General features: G+C 43.8%; 1 protein-coding gene across 14 annotated transcripts in view; it reads left to right on the top strand.

Annotated features, from left to right (window-relative positions):
* DAB1 (DAB adaptor protein 1) overlaps nucleotides 1-23,220 on the top strand; it is a 413,672-nt gene that overhangs the window by 250,196 nt on the left and 140,256 nt on the right. For 2 of the 14 annotated variants that reach the window (XM_071436826.1, XM_071436823.1), the window contains exon 1: nucleotides 20,564-20,855. The exons of the other annotated variants lie outside the window; for them this stretch is intronic. The gene's annotated coding sequence lies outside the window, so the exon portion shown is untranslated. Of the gene's footprint in view, nucleotides 1-20,563; nucleotides 20,856-23,220 lie in introns of those variants that run through there. 14 annotated transcript variants of the gene reach the window in all.

The following is a 23,220-nucleotide window of genomic DNA, read 5'->3' as shown; positions in this document are numbered from 1 at the left end:
ATTTCACATCTGGGGCTTCACTGTAGAACTCTTTTCAATTTGGCTTTTTCACTCTTGTCTGCAGCCTAAGCAGAAGGGAGTGGAGATCTGCCTTGTACTGCCCTTGCTAACAGAGATCCTAATTTTGACTGGCAAGTCCGATTTCCCCAAACATAGGAGAAAACCAGAGAAAGCCTCTCCTTCCAAACCATTTCTGAAACCCAATTAACTCACTGGAATAATCTCTAACTCTTCTTGTTAGACACTCCAGTGCCTAAGCAAGGAAACAGAGCAGGATTCTTGTTTTTTTGTGGGAAGGCTGTGAGTAGTGACAAACAAGTTCTTGCCTGTGGAAAAATCTTTTACAACTGAAAGAAAAAATGTTTTAGCATTTCAAATAGCTAATGCTCTGAGATCAAGTGAAGTTCTTTGCTTTAGGAAGTGAAATGAATCTATTTGACGGGATATTTTATTAATCGGTTTTAAGTTTCAGCAGTTTAGTTTTACATTTCCATGAATATTGTAGTATCATAGGAATTTGTGATAATGTTATTGGGATTATTACATGCAAGTCACTAATAGGAGAGAAGATGTAAAAATTCATTGCCATCATTGAATTTGGAGCAAAGTTAAGTCAGCCTAGTTATGTGTGATTTGTGTGTAGCACTGGCTGGGCTGAAAGAGCTCCAAGCCTTTCATCTGCACTTTGCTGTGTTGTGGTGACAGCAGCATTCCAGCTGTGGAATCACTTCTGCTCTGTCTCACACCACAGCAAATCCTGTGGAGCTGCCCAAGGTCCACAGTGGACTGGGAGTTCATTTCTTATAAGCAGTGCATTGTGGATGTTTTCCATCTGTGGTTAAGAATGCAGAGAAAATGTGAAAAGCCACATTTTTACTGTTTGTTTAAGGCAAAATCAGGCAATTAGTAGAGGGACAGGTTGAAAAGCAAAAAGGGGCTGCTTGTTGCTATCTTTTCTTGCAGTCCTTTGTTCAAGGGCCCGAGTTCTAAAACCTGAATTAATGCTGAAATTAGGAAAGCAAGCAAGAAAGAGGAAAATACATACACAGCTCCCTCCATCATCCTTAGCTGGACTGCTACAGCTTTTCTGACTCCTGGGAAGCTACACCACTATTTCTCCAGCTGAATATTTACACATTGGGATGTGCTAAAAGCCCACAAATATCTAAAGTAACACCTGATGTAGTTCTCACCTGTCCCTCTGAATTAAGGTATTGCATGGGCACTGATTCTCTTTTTTTCTATGAATTTTCCTTATTGGCATAAAGATGGATTAAGTAATTGCAAAAAACAACCATTTACTCACTGGGACATGAGCACCCCAGTCCTGCTGTCGTGCAAAAGGTTGATTTTTCTTCTGGATCTCCAACGATACAAGCAACTGAAAGCAAAATCTTTATATATCCTGTGTTTTACCCACTAGACTGATCCATCTGCAGTGAGTGTCTGCCTCCAGCTGACTTTGGGGAGTGGGAAACATTTTCCTGCAGCACGGTTTGGCTTTTGAAAATGAGGTGAAGCGAGGAAAATTGTTTGTTTGTTTTTGTAGTAAGACGTCCCCTAAAATATTTATGACCTTTTCTTTGTAGGCTCCAGCCCTTTGTGCTTTGGATTACACACTTAAGAGCTAGGCACTGGTTTTGAATGCCTAAATCAGCCTTTTTATTGGCTTCTTGTCTACAAAATGGAATAACGTGTTCTCTTGTGCAGAGGTTAATAAACCCTTGTGGAAAGCTTGTATTCCATAATGCTGAGCGCCTGGAAGAGTCTGTGAGGGAATGAGCAATCCCTTCCTTCAGAGCCAGTCTTGGATGGCCTGCAGTGAAAGCAGGGATTGCAGGGGAAATGCTCCTGCAAGGCTGGTTGGTCAGGAACAGCCCTTCCATGTGGAACCAGCCTGCAACCGTGGCATGAAAATCCATGTCAGGTGGGCTGAGTGGAAACTGTGTGGGCAAAAATGTTTCCAGAGGTCTGGACCTCTTTTCTCTTCTGTCTTCTGGCTCCTCTGTGGCCAGGAGACTATTTCAGGTTTTTGTGTAAAGTTTTGGTTCTTTTTCCTTTGCTGTGTGGAAGAGCAAAGTGCAAGGGGATGAGTGCAGGGTACTAACCTGGATTCATGGAAGTGCACAGAGGAGGCAAAAAACCCCTCAGCTACCATTTACACATGTCTAAACCAACCCAAATTCCTGTAGCAGAACCAAATGGAATAACTGAATGATCACTGGCCAAACAGATCAGCATGGATCTCACCCCTGGTGATGGAGAAGGAATTATGTGGATGCAGCTTTAATTCAAAATCAGGGACAAAAATGACAGAAGTGTTTCTACAAGTTTATAATTGTGAATTTCATGCAAAGCACTACTCCAGTCTGCTGGAGTTTAGAGGTCTTATTTTCAGTAAACCTTCCAATTGGGGGCAGATACACAAATTCTGCTTGTATCTTTAGTAGTTCAGGAAACTACTAAATTAATGCAAAAGCATCCATGCATTTAAAGAAGATCAGTGGTGGGTGAAAGCAAAGGAAGATTTTTTTCTTTTCTTCTGTTTTGGTCAATGTCTAGGAACTGTCATTCAGCCAGAGGACCTCACTGTGAGGTACTGTACCTGTAAGTGGCAGACTCCTGTCACATTATGGCTGGCACCCCAGGTTTGCCATTTTGAGGAAAGAAAAGAACCACAGCAAACCTAAGTACAGCAGCAAATGCACATTGTCCTGCTATGCTTTAATGTCTAACAAGGGTTGGGGAAGAGGGGGCCATGGGTTAATTATGCATTGCACAAAAAAGGAATTTCCTGAGGTTTTTTCCTAATAGCACAGAACTTATTAAATAAATGGAGAAATGCCTGCATTGTACCATTCATTTTCTGCCCTCTTGTTTTCTCTTTAAACAAAGGAGGTTCAATAATATAAATTTGGCATTTTGAGAGAGCGTTTTGTGTCACTAAGCACATGAAACAAGTGTGTCCTGGCAGTCAGAGGGCAGAGATGCTGCTCTTGTCACCTTCTGGGAGCAGTTTTGGGTCAGGGCTCACCTGTGGATGCCTTGTGCTGGCTCCTGTCAGTGCCTGTCCCCCTCTGTGGTGTATCCATGGTGTATCCATGGTGTATCCATGGTGTATCCCTGCCTTTCCCTCTCCTCTATGGATGCATTTTCCCGTTTTGCTGTCCAAATAAACCTGAGTTAATCCCAGCTGGAGCAGGGATGGTGTGGGCAGGACCCACTGGGGTCACAGCTCCTGCCAGCTGCACAAGTGGGCAACTTTATTTTTAACATATTCCCAGCCTGACTTATCAGTGAAGCACTTTGAGGTAACGACTTCAGCGTGTTTGATGCTTGCTCATTTTGAAAGATGTCATTTTAAGAATTTCTGCAAGTTTCAAAACTGCCCTGTGGGAGATCTGTTCCATGCCAAAATGTCATTTCAGATTCTAAACTACATACTCCCTCATACTTTCTCTTTATAAATGTTTCACAGTACCTGCATTTTTTATCATTGCACTTCTGTGTGACCTGTGAGTTCCTTGTAACTAACCTACAAGGACTGTCTGGGGGAAGTAGTAGAATTATTTTAAATGAGTTTTTTTCCTCTGTCAGAAGATAAAGCCACCACCCAATTATTTCTTCCTTATGTGTAGATATTTGTATTAATATTTTAAAAAATGCAGTGTTTATAGTGTCACTCATAGGTCTGTGTTAAAATTAAATCAAATGTGTCCTGGGAAGTGAATGCTTAGCTTCATTTCTAACAGTTGTTAGAACCAGACCTTATTTCTTCAGCAGCAGATCAAACTCCTGATATTTTCTGCAAGTCATCAAACTTCATTCCTGGGCCAAAATTATGTGTGAAATCCTGCTTGATGGCTTTCCTGGCAACACTATCACTCAGAGCTACATAAAAGTAACCTGAGATAATAATTACAGTGAGCACCTCTGAAACATCCTCCTCTTCCATGGGAAACACCATCAAGAGGGAATCCTCGAAATGTTCATTCCAATGCTGGCAGCATGGCGAGATGAGCATCAAGGGCAGGTGTGCAGCTCTAGAAATGGAAATGTTGGTTAATAACAGCACAAAAATGGAGTTATTGCAGGTGTAATGGCCATGAATCAGAAGCCCTTTCCAGCTCCCAGCTCTCCAAAGGTGAAAGGGGAGCAGCAGCCCTGGGGAAGCCGGGTGGGCACAGGGGTTTTGGGCTGTCCTCCTGCAGCACCTGTGGAAGGGGACTCAGCCACAAGGCTGGGGCTTTGTTCTGCCACCTGTGATCTCTCCTGTTTAAAGCCCTTCCACTTCCCAACAATAAATATTCATTGAGCTGAAGGGCAGGGGAATGAGAGATGGAATACTTGAATTAGTGAGGGCATGAGCTTAAACCTGGGGTTCTCATATTTCAGTCTCTCTCATATATTTTGATCAGAAAATTTTCATCCTGGATCTATGGAGTCTTTGCAGAAAATGTTTTGGGCAAACTGATTTCTGCACAGCCTCCAACAAGTGCAGTGTTTTTGATGAACCACATTGTGCAGGTTAACATGCACAGCTAAAAACTTGTGGGGAGGGCAAGCCTGAGGGAAATGAGTTATTGCATCAGTCACAAAGGATCACAGGGATGTAAACTCCTCAGTTTTCACTGGGGGTGTCTGTACTGTGCACTTGGAAAGTTAAACCTGCTCTTCCCACCCTGTACAGGTTTTGCTTTTGGGATTATTTTTTTATTCCCTCCACAAATACCTTTGCCAGGATTTCTTGGTGCACAGAGCCCTGCACTGGATTTTCCCTTTCCACTGAGCTGTGCATGAGGTGGTATAATAAGATCTGATAGTCATATCTTTTTTTTACAGCTACAAAGTCATGAACTCCAGGGCAGTATTTGCACCTCACAGCAGGCTTCAATAGAGCACTGTAATACCTCTGGCAGCCCTGGGCTGCTCTGTTAGGAGGAACACTGGGTGCCCCCGACAGTGCTGATTTAAGCTTCACAGTTAACATTATTTTTAAGGACTCAGGACACAGAAAAGCTCTGAGAAAAACTGGTTGCTTCTGTGCTTTCCCCACAGAGCTGACACTGAGTATCAGATGTCACAGCAAACCTTTCCAGGCAGTGCTTGGCTGAAATTGTTCAGAGCTGTCCTGAAAAGCAAACAACTAATGGCTTAAAATAAAAGATAAGAAAAAGAAATTTCTCCATAATTTAGCTATCAGGAAAAAGGAACTCTGGTCTTAAGACTAAAGAGGTCCTGTGGAAAAATGTGTTATTTTTGTGCTGAATACGTTATTTTTGTGATGCTATTGGAAACTAAAACCCTGTGACATCCACCCTTCCTTTCATTTAGTTCCTTGATGATGAAGATGCGTGACCCTTCCCACCACTCCCTGCCCCTCCATTTCCCTGGCTCTGCTCTCATAAAGATGTTTTTTCACTGCCCGTGGATTTCCAGCCGTGGGGAAGGTTAATGAGCAATTGGCAGTGATTGCCCTTTTCCAGGCCTGGGAAGGGCAGAGCCCCACGGGGATCAGGGACACCTCCCTGGGCACAGAGAGGCCAAAGAGCAGGAGATCAGCATCCCTGTGCTTGCCAGCAGTGCTCCCTCCCTCCTTCCTCCAGCATTTTTTTTCTGCAATGTGAGAAAGAATTAATTGCCCACAGTAGTCACCCCTCAGCTCTTTGTTATGGAACAAATGTTTGTGGTTAAAGCTTTTTAACGAAGGGAAATCAGTAAATCTGTTTGTCAGTACCTTGATGGCAAGACAGTGATCCCAGCCAGCAGAAATACTCTTTCTCAACCAGAAATACTCTGTCCAGCTGCTTGCAAGACTTTATGTGAGGTTGTATCAAAATCAGTGACTGGAAAATGATGAAACTGTCTTGATGATATCCCTCCAGCAGCCACAGGCCTGGAATAACACAAGACAACAAGGCTTGTTCTGAAGTCAGTGACCAATTTTTGTTTAAAAATGGCTCTTTAAACATTGAACAAATTTTGTATGAGACAAAGCACTGAGGAAAATGACAAGTTACTGTTTGTGTTGAAAGATTAATTTAATTTGTATTCAGCTCGAAATTAAAACATTGAGTTAATATACATTTAAAATGTACTGTTACCAGGAACCAGAGGCAGTGTTTTACTGTTTCAGTAGCAAGTGTTTGTAATCTAATTAAGAAATAATAAAAATAAACACAACACAAGAAAGCCAGAGGGAAATGGTCAATGAGAATAGATGAAATTTCAGAGAGTGTTTGCAGTGAACTTACAACAATAAAGGGAAGCTTGGGAAACTTAGGGGAGTTACTTTTCCTACAAACCTATTTATGGCCAAATTCTTCCCATTTCCTGTGCTTTTTTTTTTTTTCTTTTTTTTTGTGCTCTTCAAATAAAGCCTGCATAATGCCAACAAACCATAGAACTTGGAGACCCATGAATTCTATAAATCAGGACTGTGGTCACAATCAAAAGCTGGGTTTGTTGCTTGGTTTTTAGAACAATAATGAATTTGTTGTGCACAGACCTGCCTATGCAGAAACTGCTGCTGGAGTTGGTGATGTTTGCCCACCCAGAGCAGCTGGTGGGGACCTGTCCTGGCTCTGGCTCTGTCTGTCCCTCCAGCACAGCATTGCAGCTTTTCCACCCAAGTGCTTTCCTCTCTGTGCTGTTCCCTGCCAGGCTTCCCTCCCTCATCTCCTCCTCTTCCCATCTCATCACCCCATCGTGCTCTTTTTCTTCATTCACAAGTCAGAGATTAGAAAAATGCACTTGTTGCTGTCAAAGTACATGTTCCAGGCTCCCTTCCAGCCAAGGACTCCCAGCTCTTTGGATGGTAATTCCTCAGGGCACAGTCTCCTGACCTGTTCTACTCAGTATTTATTGGGACAAACTCAGAGCGAGCCTTGGGGTCTCAAAGCCACAGCTTCTGTACTTTTTCACAGTGTCTGGGTAACATACCCAAAATTCCTCGATGTAAGCACAAATTTAGGTGAAGAAAGTCACCCCAGAACCTCTGGTTTTTAATTTAGAGCCATTATTTGAGAATGCAAGTGACATGAAGATGTTCTTGCCAAATACCTGTAGCTTTAAAGGGCTGCAGAGCATCTGAAGTGATAATTAATATATACAAAATTACATAACTCCAGAATATGGCTAAGATTTGACAGTGTCTGTGTTCATTGAGAAAATAAATAACTATAAAATATTCCTATAAAGAAATATTTTTTTCCTTTTATCTTCTAATCAAGATGTAAATTAATAATCCCTGCTAAAATGTAAACATATTTAGGAACTATTATTCAGAAGTCCTGATGGCTTTTAACTTCATGATTTTTGAAAGTCATTTGAATACATCCCACTCTTCATCAATCATAGCTTCTCTTGTTCTGGGAAGAAACCAAAAAAGTCAGTGGTGAATGAATGCTCTTTAAAAATGGAGAGGAAAGGGCTGAGAAAAGAACAGCATGATTGTACTGCCTTGCCACTGCAGCAGATAATGCACATTGTACTTTCAAAGGGGGAGAAAATAAAAGTTTTGGCAGGCTCCACTAGAATAAGTAATTTAAAAGCTATCACAGAGCTATCTGACCAAAACCACTGGGTTTAATTATGCTTATGGGGGAAAGGAATAAAAACAAGAAAACATTTTGGACAGATTGGGTGGATTCTTCCACAGCTGATTCTGTGGTGAGATGGTCCAACAGGAGCTCATTTTCCTGCAGTGTAAGTTATGTTTATTGTGCATTATCCCCACGCTGGATCATGTAGCTCATATATTTTGCTTTATGGGACAAATCAGATAACAGTTTAAGGCTGAGGGCTAACTGACTGTATATATCCCCAGCTGGTTAAACTGCTGGTTGTCACTGGGCATCTTTCATGGGAAAGGCAATTTCAGGAGGATGAGATTCCATCTAAAAGAAGTACCTCAAGTACATTTTTGCACTTGCTCACATGCAGTATTTATTTCATAGCTATCTATGCAGAAGATAAATGTGAAAGATACAATTATTGAAAATCCCTCAGCTTGCTTGTGCCCTGTGATTCCTTTCAGCTCAAAGGTTTCAAATGATCCTCCCTTACAGAAAAAAAAGATAAAAATTAACTTGGTTTTCTACAAAAGCAGTTTTGTCTATCCTTCAATTTCATGTTGCTGGAGAGGATTTCATAGTAAATGTGAAAATGTTTATATTTGATACCCCACAAGCAGCGTGACAATTACCAATTTTTGCTAAATCAATGCCAGCAAAGAGGTAATAGTAGATACTTTATAGCTGCTAAGTTTAAAATAATTCATTGAAATTAAAATATATAAATTGGATATCTTTATGGCTTTCCTTTACATGCTTAATTGGATGTTGAGAAACCAACAAATGTATTTACAGGATAAAAAGATTGGGCTATGAAGAGAAAATTGGCTGAAAGAAGTAATCTTTAATGCATGTCAACAGTGACATAGAAAATGTGAGGTTGTGATGTTATGAGAGTTATGTTGTTGACTCTGTTATACTGATAGAAAGTTTATAGATTGTATTAAATTCTAGGTTTAAAATGTTCTCCCTCCTGGCTGTTGATATGTGCAGCATCGTTCCTTTTCTAATTTTCACTTCTTTATATAAAGGGATGAAAATGGGGCAGTGTCTGTTTCAGTTCAGCTGGTCTGGAGACAGCAGGGGTGGATTTCGTGTGCCTTCCAGAGCAATGGCTACAAACATTCTACCAGGTCTATAATGGCAGAATATTTCATAATTACTCACCTCACATTCCTTTCAAGTGATTCAGGTGTGCTTTAGAATCATCACAAAATCTCAGACTGGTCTGAGTTGGGAGGGATTTTAAAGCTGACCCAGGTCCAGGCCCCTGCCATGGCAGGGACACCTTCCACTGTCCCTGCCATCCCTGCTTGGATGCTCCAAGCTCTTTCCAACCTGGTCTTGGGCACTTCCAGGGATTCAGGGGCAGCCACAGCTTCTCTGTGTTATACCCAGCAGTATAACAGTGACAAAAGACAATATAAGAAAGAGATAGAAAGGTACTTCAGCATACTGAGTTAGACAACTTCCAGGGATGCTCAGGCCTGCAAACTGCTCCAAACCAAGGCTGTTCCAAAGCTGCCCAAATCTTAAAAAGAACAAAGAGGCAATGAATTGAAAACCTGACATTTCCTGTTTCTCTGGGAAAATATCTTAAAGTACACCAACACAAACAATCTGTTTTTCTGCTACTTTAAGATGGTATCTGCACTGGTCCATGGGCAGGATTTTGCCCTGTGTCTATCCAACACTGCAGATATGTTTTCCTCCCAAGCTGATTCCATAACCCTGTGCTACTCTGCTCTCTGTAATTGTACTGATCCATAGCATACTGGTTTTTTTTCCCATTTGACCTTTGCTTTTCACTGACATTTGCAAAATGTGACTAAGTTGAAACCAGACTAAATAGATGTTAACAGCAAAATCTTTTTGCTGCTGTTTCTATTAAAAAAAAAAAAATCTATTTGCTAGAACTGCAGAATGCGAGGACAAATGCAAAAGTTCTGATATTTGCCATTACCACAGCACATCCAAATGCAATTAAAGGCATTGACCACTTGCTTATTTTTATGTGCTGATTTACACAAATCTATTCAAAGTAATGAGAAGCCCAGCTGGTACAAATCGTTACCAAATGCCTTTCGTAGCCACCTTTAGCCAGAGAACATTTGTTCTACGTTAACTGAGAACAAACTGTTTCAAATCATGCTGCAGTCCCTCAGAAGTATTAGACACACATTTATCAACTGTTTTGAAAGGCAAAATTAATTTACATGCTTCTCCAGCAGCAGATGTGTGTTCTGACATGTCGTGGTACAACCGAGCCCAGCGCCTCAGTGCAGCTCCACAGCTTTTGGGTGGAGGGGACATTTCCTTGCTGGGTAAAGCAACCTTGGCAGCAAAAGCTGCTCAACAACCTATTTATTAGTATCTGCACTCCTCCCCTGCTGTTATATTAATATAATGAATTGTTCACAGGTGCTCCAAATGAGGTTTAGATGATCGCTGGGAGCTTTGTTACTCAGACAAGCCAAATCAAAAGGAGCAGATGCAACAGTCCCCCAGCAGAAGTACAAAGTATGACTTAATGAAGGTCATTCTGCACATTTTGGCCTTGGCGACCCTATGAACAATCAGACTGTCATTATTTTACTGTTTCTAGACAGAAAAGTGATTGCTTCTTGCCCACTTGCCTTGATTTTTTTTTAGTTGTCTTTATTACATCATTGGGAGCCCTTAATTGCATTTAATCCTACTCTCTTTTAGCTCAAATGAGATAGTTCCCATATGATTGTTGTTAATCCATGCTCTAAGTCATGCTTGAGCTTTAATGCTCTTTTTTGTAGCGATGGTTAAATCACGATGTGTATTCAAGTACTGGGCCAGGTGAACAGACAGTAAAATGGACATTCCCAGCTGGATATGCAAAATGGGGAGAAAAGAGGAGTTGGAAATGATACCAGATGCATGGCCTGAACATTTCCTGCAGGTAATAGTGGTGCTGTCCAAACCCTGTGGTTTTCTTCTCTGCCCTTGTTTGGTGGCAGATACAAACTAACCCAATGCCATTATCCCCAGAAGGCCTGTGTATGCACTTACCTTTGCAAATGTTGATTCACTCCATTAAAAGTCTCCTCAAAGGCTGTCCAGGAGCTGCAGAACCTGGGAGATGAGGAATTGTCACAGGTGTGTCTTTGGGAAATGGAGGTGTCAGCCTAGCAGAGACCCAGGTCCTTCCCCCTGACTCTGCCACAGATCTCACTGGGATTTTGGAGAAAAGCTCATTTATGCCTATTCCTTATGATGGAAAAAGGGGTGAGGATTTTTTTTCTTAGTAGGCTTTTTATCTGTGTTTAGTTCATGCATTTCTGAGATAAGGCTTTCCCCTTGCTTTATGTCTTACACTGCTCATCATAAAGGGATTGTGGTCTCGGCTGGAGCCTCTCAGTGCTGGCATAATTGCAATAAATGCGAGGGCTACTGCACCCAAAGTGCTCCTTAATGTCCTTCTGTCCCCAAATGGGAACGAGAAGAGGCTCTTTTCCTTTTTTTTTTTTTCATTTTAAAGGGAATGCACTAAGGTCACAACGTGCATCAAAGGTCTGTCTTTGCATCACTCAGCCCTCCACTAGGCAGGCTCTCTAACATGCACACTTTGATAGTTCAGTGACAGATCTCACCAAGGAGAAAGGACAGCATTTTAACCTTGAGTACACATTGCAGGAGAAAATTGCACAGGGACAGAAAAGCTATGTACAGCTCCTGTGCAATGAGCCGAAGAAAAGGATCTTCATTGGGCTTTCCATCTAGAGGGGCCTTGGCAAGGAGCTGCCAGATGCTGTTGTTTTGTTAAAGGTGGGGGTTACTGTGCACTCATAGTGGCTGCAAGGGGTCAGTGGTGGAATTCCCAAGAGGATACCACTCCTGCCTGCAAATATTACTGAGGAGAGTGAGACTGTAGTGCAAACATGAGCACAATATTGTTAGTTGTCCCCAGAAAACACATCAGTTTTCTCCTTTCTCAGTAGTGAACATCCTTCTTTGCTCCAAGAGGACACACTGCATTCAAGATTAGGTATAACCTAACTCTTGGGTGAGTTTTAGTGTGAAAAATGTGTGTATCTGGATGCTTTTCTGGCTTGGGCTTTGCCAGACTTTGTTTATATAGGTTTACACTGGACTCCTGGGGGCAGGTGTCTCATTTCTATTGGGCTTTGAGGCAGAGGCCACAGAGTGGAGCACAGAAGTAATTGTTGGATGCAACCATGAAAACTGCTATTACTTGGTTTCTCTGTGACATCTGTTACATCCTGTTGTGCATGTGATGAGAGGCAGATTTTGTTTCATTTCAGAATCTGTTGGTGAGCGTGAATAGTATCTAAAATAGTTGATGGCTCATCAAAACACACATAAAAGCCATTCTTCCCGAGCTCAGCTTCAGCAGGTGTAGCAAATCAGGGCTCTGCAGCAGGAGGATTCAGTTCCCAGCCTGTGGCAGAGGCAAAGCTGGGAGTAGGTGTGTCAGGCAGGCTGCAAAACCCCCGTTGGACCAGCAAAGGAGGAGCAGCAGAAGTGGGAGGGTGCATTTACGGCTACCTGGCTACGAGTATCAACAACCTGCGTTGAATTTCAGCAGATTTTCCCAGTGTCTGCACATTCTCCCATCCCAGCTGGAGGCAGGGGGGTCGTGTCCCCAGCACAGACATGGACAGCACCAGGCAGGGCTGGAGCATACGTTCCCACAGATTCGGGGTGGCCACGGGGCTGGGGGAGCTGCTGCACAATCCCATTTTCTCATCCTGGCATATGTGCTCCTGGTCACATTCCGGAGCATTTTACAGCTCTCCTCCTTCCTCATCAACAGGCCAGATGGATCTAGTCTTGCCTGCCACCCACTCCTGAGCTGTGCTGTTTATTGACATTTGTTACTCCCAAGGACTTGTATTTGAGCAGAAGGTAAGTATTCAGTTGGCTGCTATAGGTCTTTTGTAATTCATTAGCTATTTAATCAAATTTTGGCTTTTTTTTTCCTTGCTAAAGATCATGTCTATGATTTATTGAAGTCCCGAGTGAAAATATTTAATATCAAAAGCTTTGTTTTTTAAACAATGTGGATTTTCCCTGCTCTGAAAGCTGACAAACATCTTGGTGTTCTTCAAATTTATTTTTCTGTTGAGGAAACAAGATCATTGTAAGGGAGATATGCATAGGCAGATGTTGATGAGAAATGAAGGAATCAGAAAGGAAGGAGCTATGTGGCTTAACAATACCTCGGATTTCTTTTTATTCTCTGTGTAACCTTGATTCCATGTAACTTCTCTGGAACCTGATGCTGCTGGTTTGGGCAGTTTTGTTAGAGGTTGGCACAGAGATTCAGTCTTTAATGCATAGTACACGTGAGAGGCTTCCAAAAGTTGCCATGATGTGTGTTTAGCATCTAAAACTGGAATTTGGCCCTCACGTTGGGATGAAGGGGTGCCAGTGAATTTCCCAATTTGCTAAGTGTTATCCTGATTTGGAGAAATACCACCTTAGCCACAGGAACCACATATCTGAAAAAGTATAATCTCTTCTGTGTTTATGCTGTGTAGTCTCAAGCTGGACCTTAAGCATATGACAACTGCCAGTCTTTAAAAAATCTCATTTGTTAATGTTCTTTGGAATTATCCTGGTTTTGTGGCAGTGGATGAGGACTCCATAACCAGGTTGTAAAGATTCTGTCTTGGTTCTGTCATAATTTCGTATTAAATGTGAATAAGAATGTCAGGAATGAAAAAAGACATAGACATTTAGGAACCTAAATTCCAGTGAGTGCCAGTGAATAGTTTTCTAATATAAATAAATAGAATGTATTTGAGATATTCTTTTAAACCTCAGTGTTTTGGCTCAGGCTAACGTTATAAACTCTTTCAAGTGAAGGATTGTCTTTTTAGATAAACAGCAAAACCTCTTTAGAAAGGAAGCCCTGATCTAGTTGACACCTATAAATTTATTACAAAATAAAAATACTTCAAACATCCTTCATTTAAATTGTTATTTGAAGATTTATATTATTGCATTGAGTTGCTATGGTGGCACTTGCAATTTCCATTCCTGCCTGGAAAGCGTAAAGAGAAAAAAAAATATGAATAGCAAACATCAGAAAGTAATGATTTGTCATGTTTTGAAATGTATTACAGAAATATCAACTTAGGCAAATATGTTTGGCTGAACTCTGGCATGCTGCCTGGAGCTGAGGCTTCCAGACTTGTGCAGAGCCTCAGTGTGTGCAGAGCCTGGGGATTGGGAGCTCCAGGGTCCATTCTCCCTGCTGGACAAGGGAAAATGGACATCCCAGAGTGGCTTTACCTGGACATCAATTTCATGGTGCTTTTCAGGGGTCCCAGAAGTGCTGAGAGCTTGTATTGGAACTGGCACTTGTTACTGTTGAGATGTATGTGGAGGTAGGTCCTGAGTGCAGCAGCAAGTGAAGCAGCCCCACAGAATTCCTCAGTCCTTGGCCCAAATGTATCCCACAGCCTGAAGGGTGGAGTGGTCAGTGTCAGCTCCACTTTGTCATAGAACCACGGAATGGTTTGGGTTGGGAGGGATTTTAGAGATTATTTACAGCTCCAAACCCCTGCCATGGGCAGGGACACCTTCCACCATCCCAGGTTCCTCCAAGCCCTGCCCAGCCTGGCCTTGGACACTTCCACAGATCCAGGGGCAGCCACAGCTTCACTGGGCAACCTGGGCCAGGGCCTCACCACACTCACAGGAAAGGATTTTTTCCTAATATCCCATCCAACCCTGCCCTCTGGCAGTTTGGAGCCATTCCCCCTCATCCTGTCACCATGTACTCTCATAAAATCAGCAAGCAGCAGTGGCAAAAGAGTCAATAATCAGCAGCTGTCAAAGAGAGATTATATCCATCCTTGGATGGTTCTGAAATAGCAAAAGGGAACATATGCAGTGCTATCCAGAGAATGGTTTGGGTTGGAAGGGACTTTAAAGATCACCTCATTCCAACTCTGCTGCCATGGGCAGGGATGTCCATGAGCTGGACCCAGAGACGTAACGAGAGAGTAAAGGAAAGGTCAGGAATGAAGCGTTAAAGGCAAAGAAATGTACAGGTTACTATTTAAACAAGAGGTTTTAAAAATGTATTATTATTAAAAGGAAAATGATGAAAAATTGATTTCATACTTTCAGATATAGCTTTATGTAGCAGTGGGCTAAGCAACTTCCAGAGGAAGGTGTCAGGAATCCTTTCCAGTGCCTAACAGAAATAACACATTAAATCTTACTTGAAAATGCCTTTTTCAGCTAGTGCTTATAATACCATGCTGAGGGCACATTTCAGGATGAGTCTGAGGTTAAAAAAACACCTACTGAGTAACCAGTGGCACTTGCTTCAGCACTTGAGTTTTCCTCAGAGGTCTTCCATCCAATTATTGGCCAGATCCAGTGATATTTAACTTATCAGATCTGACAAGAGCTGAACCCAAGGTAGACTGACTGCCTAAACATTTATTTGTGTCAATGACACGTTTAAAACTCTCTGCTCTGTCTAAATATTTAAAAGGAAATATAAAGAGGAAAATGTAATGTGACATAAGAGGAAATGAAAAACAACCTTACTTGCTGAGGACATTCACTACACACAATTGCTGTCTCCTGAATACCTGTTATTTTGGCAGAAATTGAGGGGAATGCAGCTCTAAATATCGTGTTCATCTGTCTCTTTTTAACAAAAAATGATTTTTACAATGGCAAGTGGATCTTTTGCTGTCAAAATCACGGAATATGACAACAGCCAAGATCTTTAGGAACCTCTGAGACTGAAGTTTCCAATTGTAAAAGCTACATCTAAAAATGAATAAATAATGAAGATAAATATGTACTTATTGAAAAGAAGCTGCAGTATTGTCCAAATCAGAGAGCTTAGATGTGTCAGCTGCTTGCTAAAGTAGACAAAATCCTAAGAACAAAGTATAATAAGTTTTTTTTTTTTTACTGAAGAAGTGGAGCATTTAAACTTTTCAACTCCCCTTTTATTCTCTAACCCAGAATAAAGCCAAATTTTGGAATTCTCTGTGAAGCAGATAACCTCTATTTTCACAGTAGAAATACATTTTCCTTAGTAGGTACCCTTTGCTTTCAGTTTATGTGTATTTAAAGCAGCGTGAGCACTCTGCAAGGTAGTGCAGAACCATGTGGGCTTTCAGGATGTAAGGGATGCTGAACATTTTCTTCACCTGTGAAGTTCTCCTAGAAAGGAGTTTATTAAATTCCGAGGTGTCTCTGTGTGGATCATCAGTGGTGTCTGGGGGGAATGAGAGAACAACAGAACTCAGAATGTGTGCATAAATCATGCTCTTAGCAACATGTTCTCTGTTGGAACCTGACACTTATGTTTGCAAAAGCAAACCCTCTCTAAATTAGTTTGCAGTTAATTGGCTGTGAAAGGAAACGCACCTTGCCAAAAAGGATTTGAAATATGAAGCAGTTTGGATTTGTGAAGGAGTTGATCGCTGTTCTTGGAGAATCACAGACTCTTTCATGGGCATCTGGGAAATAATGTGGTTCATAATCTCCAGTGCTTTCACAAATTCCATTATTTGGCAGGACAGGCATCTACTTGCTGCCATCTACTAGAAGATAAATTGATTTTGGAGGGGCAGTCTTGGACTGTTTGTTGGAGCTGCTCATTTGCAGCTGAGGAAAGTGTTTGCAGCAGGGATAGTTCAGTAATATTTTGAATATGTGAAGGAGAATAATAGGGGCTACCAGATAGAATTACAAGATCTTGTTTCTATTTTTTCTCCTAGGATTCAAAATTGAATGAATGGCCACATATATAACAATAATTAGTGTTTATGTATGTGCTTGCCTGTCTCTGGGGTCCTTCCAAGCATTCCTGGAGAAATTCTGATAGGAGGCTTCTGACATACATGTGGTAGAGATGGACATAAAAGGAGTATAGGTTGACTTATCCAAGATCACAGACTAGTCAGTGACAAAGCTGAGATCTGAACCAAGCTCCTGAATCCCTTTTTGCATGTGTAACTACGAGATTTTTCAAACTTTGTTGAGATGCATGAAAGGAAGCTTTCCCCTGTGACCAAACCACAATACAGTAGAGGGTCTACCTTCAGAAACCAGTGATGAATCTCTGGAACATTCAAGACTTAATTCTATTTTTAAGTATTTCCCTGTGCTGGCTTTTAATAGAGACATGTCAGTGATATTTTTTGGGATAATGCATTTTCCACCAGATTTCACTATGGGTGCAAGAATTATCATAACCTCTTCCTGATATGTCACTGCCAGAAAATAGAGCAGCTTCCCATTTTTCATGAGGAGCTGCCAAATTTTTTTTCTACACAGATCTTTTTTGGTTGGCAAGAGCAGTGTTCAGCAACATATTCTGCTCAGTCACCTGAGGTATGTCTGAGGAAGTATCCCAAGAGATCTTTAGTGGAATAAGAGAGCTGAGTTTCTTTGCATTTGAGAAAACTGAGGATGAAACCAAATCATGATTAATTCTCCTGCTGAATAGCAAAAAAGGAGCTCACTGTGTGGCTACAGCAGTAAGGGATGGGCTACCATAGTTACTGATAATGCAGCAGATACTATTTTCAGTCAGTGCCTAATTGCCTTAGAGGAACTTATTAAACTGAAATCACTATTGTGTGAGGAGCTATTCACGTAGAGGATCTCCAGAGTGATCAAGATGATCCTGCTGTGGGCTACAATATAGATCAGTAAATGTGAAAAGGGGTTTTGTGAGAAGGCTGACATCATGAGAGCTCACTTGGCAAGGGATGGGTCTGCACGTTGTGCTGTATTTTAGTAAGATGTTAATAGCAGAAATAATGGCTCTCTTTTAGATATTAAATTCCCCCTCCAAAAATCCCACTTGAATCCAGCAAAGTGTAACATTATGGATCTTTCACTTCCAGATTCTTTCAAAGCACCAACAAAAACTCATTCTCAGACATCCCTCAAAATTTCTCTGTACCATTATTTGGTAGCCCTTTGTAATCAGCACAGCTTGAGATACCTTAATTAGTTTCATGAAGGTAAGGCCCATATTCCATCTCAGGAAATGTCCATTTCTCATTAATGCCAGTGGCTGTCACACATGGGCACTCACAAGAGCCCTACAGGGTTTTTGGCCAGTGGTTTGCCATTTTTGCAGGATGATGCTGGTTTTACAGTGTGCATTCTGCCTGAGCATTCCATGTGAGAAACCTACAGGCTTGCAGCTGGGCAGCACTGATGCTGATTAACTTGCCTCTGAGGTGAAACTGGGAAGTTTTTTGATTACTCTTCTCCTAGGGAGTCAGAAACTTTGACTGTGAATTATCAGCGAATTCACTGTCAACAATTATCCTGCAAATTATCTCTTATTTGCAGGTAAACATTTTTGCTCTGTGGGGTGCAGTGGTTTACTAGCAACTGCAGTGCTTATTGAAATTGGATAGTATAACAAATTACTTAGAATCCAGGTCTACAGGTATCACTGGTGGATATTTTAATGTTGTTTCGAGGCAATTCTTTAAAAAATTTGTACAGTGCTCTTGGTTGGAAGATTGAATTCATCCTTCTCTCCACTGATGTGTATAGGAACACTTAAAAATATTCTGATCATTGTCCTGTTAGAACAAATCTATTCAGGAGCTCAGCTGATCCTACTTTCCCTTTAGTTGTTTTAGCAAGTAACAAGTGACTGAGAGCTGCACAAGTGACTACTGCAAAAACAGTTGAGAATTACACTTCTAGGTTTTGATCTTCAGCTCCTCCAGCTGTTCAGAGGAAATGAAATTTTTGGCCTACAGGTCTTAATATGTAACTCTTAATGGTTTATCACATAATTGGTGATGGCATAGTGCATCATCAGAAAGGAGAATATAGGAATGATGAGTTTAAGCTTTACAGATAAACACAAACGAAAGCTGTCAGTCTTCACACCAAACTTCTTGCTCCTTTGCTTCTTGATTGTGTTTTTCAGTAGAGAGAAGGAACTGTGACCAAATATGTGTTCTCATGTGAGAGTTTGTGTTGCAAAGTTATGGCCTAAAAAATATTTTACATTACACCAGAGCAGATTGCTTATGGCAACTCCTGCATAATGAAGGAACACAATGAAGAACTGCAGTGCATATTGCTCTTCAGGTCTGTTCTATTTTCATAGTTGTTTTTTTTTTAAGTAGAAAATTGCATAGTATAATTACAAGTTCATTTGCATTCGTATTACAAGCTGTGAGCTAGTAGTCTTTTATATTTAAAAAGTATTATTAGCAAGTGTGACTTGCATCCATACATTTCAGAAGTGAATGGGAATGAAGTTTCATACTACTCAAAGTTCCCTCTCTACTTAGTCAGCTGCCAGCACCCCTCCTGTAAACTCCAGGACCTCAGTGAGGCCAGCAACATGATAAATGCAACTTCATTTTATTGTGCACTGGTCAAAGGGTAAGAACAGCTCAATTACTGTTTTCCCCCCAAAAATTGCCTTTTGGGAACTAAGGGCCACCGATATTTTATTTGGCCTAATATGTATAGACAAGCATGTCTCCTCAAGGATGCTGTCTATTATTTCCTAATGAAAAAAATTACTTTATTTCTCCTTTAGTTCTTTGTCTTCCTAGGTGGTGAAATTCTCATCAATAGGAAATTTTGCTGCAATGAAGTTGACTACTTACTTCTTTTAATTCACATTATAATAAGTGGGTTCAACTGAGAATCTGACCTTTCATTTCTGTAATAAATTGAAATGCAGAAAACAGGTCTATAGTGAAAAGCTCCATTGAATCAACTACTTCTATAAATGCGGCTTGAATTCTGAATTTTTTATGTTGTAAATGTTAGTACATGACATTATCTTTTATGCTTAATACCTAATGTGCTGCAGAAAGAATGATTGAGGGAGATGAAACTGATAATAGTTGAGAATGTTACCAGATCTGTGCATGTACTTCCAATCAATCTGTTCACTCAGCCTTTCCCTGTGCTCCCTGCCCTGTTAAGTGTGTTGCCACATTGGTTCAGCTCTCCTGCCTGTCAGGTGGAGGTAATATAACCTGTGGACATCTTTCTACCTTGTGAGCATCCTGGTGATCCCTGTCATCCCGGGGTGTGCACATCAGCAGCTGGGTACCTGCGTGTCCTCAGAACATCTCGCTGTAATTCCCGATCAGATCCAATCCTCTCTAATGGGCTGAGCCCTCTTCCCTGTCAGCGCAGGGAGACGCGGCCACTCAGCCCCGGGGGGTAAATCAGATCTATCTAGAGGCTGCAAAAAGCTTTTCTTTTAGTCATTTACCTCGGTTAGCGAGAGCAGCGCTGCTTTTATGCATTGATTGGAGATAATACTGGTGAAATGGCAATAACCTGGCAAATGGACTTCTCTCTGTATGTAAATCCTTTCGGGAAGTGCATGACAGCCTCTGTTTTCTATGGGTCTCCGTTTGTAAAGAAGCTGTTATCACAGAATAAGTTTAATGGGTCGTGAATTTTGTGTTGAAAGGAGAGTCTCTCCATGACTTCTGATCCGCCTGCAACAGACCTATTGGCTCGGCAGCGAGTGCATTAGGCTAAATATGCTTCCTCCATTGACTCTGAAGGTAACAGCCCTAAATGCCTCATTAAATTTTCATGGGTGACTGCGAGAAGCCATGAGAAAAGCAGCACACTGGTGGTGGCGGCGGGGCCCCCGGCCCGGCCCCCGCCCCGCGGCCGTGCGGGGGGAGCCGCGATGGCGGGGCCGTGCCCGGGCTCCACGCGTGGGCAGCGGCCACCCCCGCCCCGGCTGCCCCGCTGACCGCCCTCCCTGCGCTCCGGGGAAGCCCTGGAGCCCCCGGGGAGCCCCCGGTACCAAGTGCCCCCCGGCCGTGCTTGAGCGCGGTGCTGCGGGCAGGGCGGGGGGGTCTCCATGCGCTCCGCTCCGCTCCGCTCGCCCGCGGGGGTGCCCCGGAGGCGATGAGAGGCTCGGGACGCGCCGAGCGCCCCCGCCCCGAGCGGGGACGGCCCCGCCAGCCCCCTCCTCGCCCGTCCCCCTCTCCCTGCCCAGCTGCACAGCGGCGCTGAGACCCCCAGCCCTGGGAGAGGAGGAGGAGGAGGAGGAGGAGGAGGAGACCGACCCCTCATCAGCCGCGTTCCTCTACCGCACACCTCCCTTTTCCCCTCCCTCTGGCCTCAGCGCCGCGCTGGCGGGGCCGGAGAGGGCAGGCGGCGCGGGAAGGCGGCTCTCCCAGCATGGACGGGCCATGTGTATCCTAAGGAATAACAGCAGCTGCTGCGCCCACGATGGGGAGCAGAGGAATGCGAGGAGGAGAGGGCTCGCTGGGGCAGGTGAGAGAGCCGGTCCCTGCTCCCCTGCGCGGCGCGGCGGCAGGTGCGGGTTTGGGGGCTCTGCGGGGCGCGCTGCTCCTCCTGCGAGCGGGGACCCCCCTCCCCGCAGCAGCAGGGAAGGGCAGCTTTTCTCCGAAGGAAGTTTATTTTTTGCCCGTCCTTCTCCCCTCCCGCTCGCTCCCGTCCCCCCGAGGCGGGGAAAGGGCTGGAATCCCCTGCGAGTCGCGGGAAGTTGCCGGCTGCGGGGGGAGCGCCGTGCGAGGCTGCCCCACGGCCAGCCGAGCTCTGGGGCAAAGGGCTGGGGGTGCTTTCGCCATCGCCCGCAGCGGGGCAAGTAAAAAAAGAAATTAAAAAAATCGAGGAGGGAGCCACAGACGCGATGCGGCTGCGGGATTCCCCCCCGGCCACCCCCGCCGTGCCGGGGGTCCCTGGGATGCGCCGCTCTGGGGAGCCTCGGCCGCTGCCGCCCCGCAGCTGGAAGCGCCGATCGGTCGCGGTAGTGCCGCTTGCTGCGGGAAGCGCCCCCCGCTGCCGGGCTGGGAGCCGGCTGAGGGCTGGGAGTCGGCTGAGGGCTGGGAGCCGGCTGAGGGCTGGGAGTCGGCTGAGGGCTGGGAGTCTGCTGAGGGCTGGGATGCGGCTCGGCTGCGCCGGCGCTGCCCTGCCCGGGAAGGTGCGGCAGGGCCGGGGGACGCCGCGCTGAGGAGCGGCGGGGAAATGGCGCCCGGAGCGGGGCGGAGGGGCCGCTGGACGCGCGGCGAGCTCGCCCTCCTCAGCCGGGGACCCTCTGGGGACCGCCCGCTGGTCCCCGGCCCGCAGCCCCCGGCCCCCAGCCGGGAATCCCCTGCCAGTCCCCGGCGCTGCTCGGCCGTGCGCGGTCCAGGGCAGCGGGTGCAGAGTGACCGCTCGCGTTAGGGGTGCTGCGGGTTCATGCGGCTCTCCCGTACAGCCCCCACTTCAGGGGAAAACCCGACAGCCCCGCGTGATCCGAGTGTTTTGGAGGGCTGTCCTCTCCGGGTTGTGCACCCAGTCACCAGGAGCAGGCAGCCGGGAGTGAAAGTTGAGAGCTGCGGTGGGAGGAAGGTGGGCGCAGGAGCTGCTGCCAGGCTGGATCAGGACAGCGGTGACAGAGCCCACCAGGACGAGCACGGGACTGTGAACTCCCCAGAGCCAGCTCTTCCTTTGGTGTTTTCCAGGGCGTTTCACACGCTGGGAGCTCAGGTTCATGACCGGCACATTTGAAATGCCTCTATGAATGGTGAAGTGGGATGCTGGGACTAGTATCGTAGTAAAGAACAGTAGATAACAAAGCTGGTTTCTGGGCTGGAGAGTCCTGGAGCTTGCAGACGAATGGGAAGTTTTTAATTTCCCGACGAACTTCTGCTTCATTGTACATTTCAAACCGGTTAAGTCAATTTCCAGGTCTTTCCCCGCAGTAGTTTTAAAAGCAAAGTCCTTGCAACTCTTTGCCATTTGTCTAGATTCTGAATGCACGTCTGAAGCATTTAATCATGTTTATTGTTTTCAGCCACTCAAACGGAATAAAAATTACTTATCGTTGACGAAGCTTATCTCGCAAGCTGTTTCACAGTATGTTTCCATTGCAAGACACAGCGCTGTGTTAAACTACTGATGACTGTATTGTTTATTGTTCTTTCATTCCCCACCCTCACCCCCCTGTAACACCAGTATCAATATGTTCCTTACTGCTCTACTCAAAAATAATGGAGGAGCAAGTTTTCACCAGTTTGGTATTTTCACTCGGAGCTGAGATTTATGTCTTTTATGTTTGCTCTTTAGCTGTTTTTCATTCAGTGTGCTAAAGGCAGCTGATGTATTAAAAAAAGAATGAACGCATAAAGCTAAAAGGGACTTTGAAACTCCTGAGCTGAAACTGTGCATGGAATTAGTGCTGGATCCACAGCATTATTAATTTGTTTATCCACATACATAACACCTTCCTGAAGCATAAGGTTCCTTGCCCCTTTGTTATTACCATTTTATGTCATTACACAGCTAAAATGCACTGTTCACACTGGTCTAGAAATACAGATTTATTTTTTGGAGTGTTTTGATCTTGGACTGTACCTCATAGATGGTTTTGCTGCACTTTAACAGTATCTCAACACAGTGATGGAGGACACCATCATGTTTTCTTGTAGGATTACCTTTGGGACCTCAGTGACTGCACACATCAGTGGTTTCATCTTAGGAGGATTGAAATTGATTTTCTTCTTTTTCTTTTTTTTTTTTTTTTCCCCTTTTTTTTTTATCTCAGCCAGTGAAAGACCCTGTGTATGTCCTTTGACCCATGGCCTCACACGATGAAGTGAAACCAGTAGTGGAGGATGTAGACTTGAAGTAGCTG

Source organism: Agelaius tricolor, unplaced genomic scaffold (genome assembly GCF_023055355.1).
Source record: "Agelaius tricolor isolate 1412-34295 unplaced genomic scaffold, bAgeTri1.0.p SCAF_11, whole genome shotgun sequence".
NCBI classification, from domain to species: Eukaryota; Metazoa; Chordata; class Aves; order Passeriformes; family Icteridae; genus Agelaius; species Agelaius tricolor.
The sequence above is the reverse complement of the archived record's forward strand: the minus strand, read 5'-3'. Positions and strand labels throughout refer to the sequence as shown.